Consider the following 6,000-nt stretch of genomic DNA (forward strand, 5'->3'; position numbering starts at 1 on the left):
GGGGAGAGCTAGCTGTGTCATTTGTTGCCAGTCTTTGTGCAATGGGGAAGTGTAGGGCTTCTCTGAAGTCCTGGCTATTGTAGTGCATGAGGCTGGACCATCTCAGTTAGCCATCTTGAACTTGTCCCGAGCAGTTTGTAGTCCAAAATTGATCCTTGGGTGGTGTCTGTCAGCTCAGTGACATTACCACAATCCAGGTGGAATTATTGTTATGGGGCCCCATCATCCTCTTGGAGACTTCAAAGGTCACTGTTAGAAATGGTCATGATTCACTGTAGAAAACTTAAACATTTTAAATGTCACATGCAGCAGATCTTGGAGAGGATAAAGGACCACAATTTGTTAAGCACATCCAGAGTACAAAAACTTAATTCCTAGTTACCTGATACTCAAACCCAAATCATGTACAAGAAGCTAGATTAAGCTTTTTTCTAGAATTGGTACTCTATGTGACCATTAATATCACAACAGAATATATATGTATGTATGTATGTATGTATGTATGTATGTATGTATATATATATATATACCTTATAAATTTTGAGATAATATTTATACCTTAGGAAAACTTTTAAAGAGTCAAAATAAAGGATTATGAGATTAGTGGCAATAGAATAATCTCTTAATTTTGTTTTGTTTTTTGTCCCATATCAGGTGGCTCTTCTGATATGAGAAAGAAATTTTGGATTTTTCCTTTGACAAACATGCTTGGGTTTAGAGAAGAGAGCCATGCTCCAACTCCAAAGCCAGATTTACCTGGCACTACAAAAAGACCATTTGCTTTATATGTCTGTAGAGAACAGCAAAAACAAACATTTAGAAAGATTTATGAAATTTTGTCCTATTGAAAATGTGCTAGACCATTAGGCCAATTTACTCTTTTTCTTGGGACATTTTCTCTGGATGATTCGTTCTTTTTCTTCAGCTGTCTCATTTGTCCAGTGTTCTTCAGATTCCTTAGTTGGATGCCTTCATTCTCCCAGAAAGACAAAAACAAAACCTTGTCCTCAACCCTAACTTGGGGGAGCTTCCTTTTTGGCAGATTATATCTGATCAAATGAAAAGCATTTGTCAGTTTTATAAGTTAGTTTAGATTGAATGGTCATGCTGGTAAAGCTGTAATCAAGAGATCTTTCCTGTTTGAATGTAATCTTTATTAGTTTTGATGGTATCCAGAGCTTTTCCTCTTCTGTGGAAAAAAAAGCAAAATCTCTTCCTCAATGTAACACATATCCTGGTTTCCATTCTGGTCAACACATCTTTAAAGTATACAGGCTAATTCAGCAGTCTTTTTTGTTATCCAATGTCCCTTTGCAGCTGTTGTTCCTTTCTCATTAGCATTTAAAAATTTTAAAGTTAATAAAGCATTGTGTAATCTATCTCTAGGGGGTCTTTGTTACTTTTTCCTATTTATTAAGCATATCTTTTAGAGTGTGATTAGTTCTTTCTACAACTGCTTGCCCTGTAGGACTGAGTGGTATACCTGTCATATGCTTTATGTTGTAATATGCAAAAAAACTTTTTTATTTTACTAGAAACATATGCTGGAGTTTTGCTATAATTAACAAGGCAATTCCATGTAGTTTATCTGGTAATTAAAAGAGATTCATTTCAGGGGTAACTTACAACCAATAAAGGGTTGATTAAAGGATCTGGGAGAGATGAGGTACAGTCCAGCGTAGTTCTCTGGGAAACTCTGACTTGGTATGCAAATCCAGCCTCCAGGACATGAGGAGTTAAGAAAGTTAACATGTATGTATCTTGAGTCTTAAGGGGTCTCCTCTTGGCCACACCCAAGGGGAAGGACATAGGCAGGTATGGCAGTTACTTGCTGCCACACTAGGAGCAGTGTTTCAAGGTCAAAGCTGGAACAGCTACCCACTAAACTGGAGCATTGTCAGTCTTAATTTGTATAGTTATCCCCATGATGGCCATAACTTCTAATAAACATGTAATTACAGAATCAGCCTTTTCAGAACTCAAAGCAGTTGCCCATTGAAATCCTGAATATGTATCTATGGTATGGTATACATATTTAATTCCAAACTCTGGAAAGTAAAACACATCCATTTGACAAATTTAATTTCTTTGAGTACCCTTTGGGCTACTTCCTACAGGCAGTGGAGTTTGGTTATACAATGGACAAGTAGGACATTTCCTTATAATTTCCTTGGCTTGTTGTCAAGTGATAGAAAAATCTTTTTTTCAAACCCTTGCTATTAACTGGTGCTTCTTATGAAATTCTGACACTTCTAGCACATTTCCTACCAATAGTTGATCAATTTCACCATTACCTTGGGCTAGAGTGTCTGGTAGATCTGTATGGGATCTGATATGTGTTATATACAAGGGATAATTTCTATTTCTGATTATTTCTTGTAATTGAATAAATAACAAAGTCAATTCTGAATCATCTGGCATAAGTTCAGCAGCTTCAATATGTAAAATAACTCTTTCTGTATATCAGGAGTCAGTAACTATAGAATAGCATATAATTCTGACTTTTTAACAGAATCATAAGGGCTTTGACTCAGTTTACTTAAACTTCATGACTTATAATCTACCTTTCCTGACTTGTTTGCAAAAGTATAGGATGTAGGGGCTCCAGAAATTGGTGTTCCCCATGCCATGTGAGGAAGGATCCAATGAGTTCTTTTTATAAAATGAAGTCTTTTGCTTTTGGGACATTTGTTTCTAATCTCTCCCAAAAAATTACTGCAAGCTCTTTGCCATTGTTCATTTTTGGTCCAGAATGAGGAAATTTCATCATCAGTAAAACGTATCATAATCTCTGCTGAGTCTATTCCTGTCAATTGACAAAGTCTTAATTTTCCTTTTGGGATCAATTGAGAAAACTTTTCTACATAGGTCTTTAATTTTTTACTCTGTTTGTGTGGCAAAAATATCCATTTAAGATATTATCTTCTACCTTCATTAGAATTCCAGTAGGAGAATGCATGGAAGGTAAAATAACCAGAATACAATCAAGCTATGGATCCAAACAATCCATGTGTGCATCCTGTAATTTCTTTTCTATTAAAGCCAATTCTCTCTCAGCCTCACCTGATAACTTTCTTGGACTATTTAAGTCCTTATCATCTTGTAATGTTTGAAATAAATTACATAGTTCTTTAGTTGTCAATCCAATTGTGGACTGTAGCCAGTTACTACCTTCCATCAATTTTTAAAAATCATTAAGAGTTTGTAATTATCTTTCCCAATTTGTACTTTCTATGGTTGAATTTTTTGTAAACCTATTTTATATCCTAGATAATTACTGGAATCTCTTCTTTGTATTTTTCAGAAGCTATTTGTAATACCCAACAAGGCAAATTTTTCTTTACCTCTTCAAAAATTTTCTCTAAAGTATTTGTATTTGAATCAGCTAGTAAGATATCATTCATATAATGGTAAATTGTAGATTGAAAAAACTGATTATAGATTATTACCAATGACTGTTATACAAAATATTGACATAAGATAGGGCTGTTTAACATTCCTTGGGGAAGAATTTTCCACTGATATCTTTTTACAGACTGGGAATTATTATGAGTAGGCATTGTGAAAGCAAATTTTTCTCTATCCTGTTCTTGCAAAGGTATAGTAAAAAGTAGTCTTTTAAATCTATCACTATAATAGACCATCCTTTAGATAATAAAGAAGGCAACAGAATTCCAGGCTGTAAAGAGCACATTGGCTTAATCACCTTATTAAGAGCTCTTAGATCTGTTACTATTCTTCATTTTCCAGATTTCTTAATAACAAATATAGGAGAGCTCCAAGGACTGCTCAATTCTTCGATATGTTGAACATGTAGCTGCTCCTGGAACAACTATTTTAAGACATGTAATTTTTCTGATGTCAAAGGCCATTGTTCCACCCAGACAGGTTTGTTAGTCAACCATTTTAAAGGTAGTGCTGTTGATACTTTTGAAAGATCAGCAGCTTTTGTGCCCTGTTTATGTACAATCTGAATGGTCAGTGACTGTTCTTTATAACACCTCTTAATATTTTTCCCAGAAACTTACGTCAGTTTATGGATTGTTTGTGAGATTGGAGGAATGTTAATCTGGGTATTCCATTGCTATAACAAATCACGTCCCCATAAATTCTTTGCTATGTTAGCCACATATGGTTTTAATTTTCCTCTCTGTCCTTCTCTACCTATACATTTGACCCATTCTGTGCTTTGTTTTACCTGAGATAAAGTTCCAATCCCTATAAGCTGAACATTTACCTCATGAAGAGGCCAATTTGGATGCCAAGATTGTGGTGCAAGTATTGTTACATCTGCCCCTGTGTCTATCAAACCCTTAACTAAAATGCCATTTGTTTGTTTGTTTGTTTCAAGACAGGGTTTCTCTGTGTGGTCCTGGCTGTCCTTAATTCCCTTTGTAGACCAGGCAGGCCTTGAACTCGCAGAAATCTGCCTGCCTCTGCCACGCAAGTGCTGAGATTAAAGGCGTGCTCCTCCGCCACCTGGCTTCTGAATCAGCATTTTCTTTTTCTTTCTTTCTTTTTTCTTTTTTTTTTTTTTTTTTTTTTTGGTTTTTCGAGACAGGGTTTCTCTGTGTAGCTTTGTGCCTTTCCTGGAACTCGCTTTGGAGACCAGGCTGGCCTTGAACTCACAGAGATCTGCCTGCCTCTGCCTCCCGAGTGCTGGGATTAAAGGCATGCGCCACCACTGCCTGGCCTGAATCAGCATTTTCAAAAGCCAAATATTCAGTTAACATTCATCTAACTTCTGGATCTGATATTCTATTTACAGCTGAAGTCTATGTTTGTTAAAAATCAGTGAAGGCTTCTTTTGGGCCTTGTATAATTTTAGTAAATGGCTCAGTCCTCTTTCCTGATTCTTCAAACTTGTCCCAAGCATTCAAAGCTGCTGTATAGTATACGGGCAAGGTGTAATTATCAAATGTAACCCATCTTTCCACAGCAGCATAATATATCTCACCAAACATTTAATCATGGGAAATCTCATAATCTCTAACCCTACCATGCTGTTTGATGGCTCTAGCTTCATCTCTCCACCAGGTTCTCCACTGTAACTGAGCACCAGCTTCAAATACTGCTGTAATTAAATGTTGTTCCAGTCTTATGGAACAATTCTGTCCTGAGTGGACCATGAACTTAACATCTGCCTCACAAAGGGTGAATGCATACCATATAAAACTATTGCTTCCTTAAATTTCTTCAGATCTAACATTTCTGTAGTATCCCAGTTAACTTCTGAATAGCCTTGGGGATACCTATCATCCAGTGATCATTCTTGAACAGTAACTGGATAAATTAAGGTTAGTTTTCTAATAACCTTGGGCTGCTCCTCTTCAGTTTCATAATGCAATGGTGTTGTAACTTCTGCTCTAAACTTCTCTGCCTGCATGTGACTATTTCTCTTAGTTCCATTAGTACATCTTTCTAAGGATTTTATCTTATTAGTCAAATTTTCACATTTGGCATTGATATCAAACATCTTTTTAGAGATAAAACAAGAATTATCAAAATGATAATTGACATTCTGTCAATCCCATTATGTTTTAGGGATAAAACAAGAATTACCAAATGATAATTGACATTCTGTCAATCCCAAACATTTAATTGTTCATTTTCAAACCATCCATTGTGGAATTATACAGAGACCTAACTGTGCATCATAATGTTTCCCATTTTTAACATGGGGGAAAAAAGCCTCTCCCCTCTCCTTTTTTTTTTTTAAAAAAAAACTAATTCCCCCTTTAAGAATTCCCGGTTATCTCAACAAATCTGCTGATGATGGCAGTGAAGTGTGAGGCTGGCTGTCACTGTGTAGCACAGTTGGGCAGAGAACATAGACAGTGCACAGCCTGGCCAAGGTAGCTGCAGCTGCTCATATGTAGCTGTGAGCTGAGAGTGTGTGGTGGTTGCAACAAGAATAGAAGTCTGAGCAGGTGTTGAGGCAGCTGACTGTAGCTAGAGTTTTTCTGGTTCTGCCTGGCCCAAGGTTAGGACAAATCCTCT

The sequence above is a fragment of the Peromyscus leucopus genome, chromosome 4, assembly GCF_004664715.2.
Source record: "Peromyscus leucopus breed LL Stock chromosome 4, UCI_PerLeu_2.1, whole genome shotgun sequence".
Taxonomy (NCBI): domain Eukaryota; kingdom Metazoa; phylum Chordata; class Mammalia; order Rodentia; family Cricetidae; genus Peromyscus; species Peromyscus leucopus.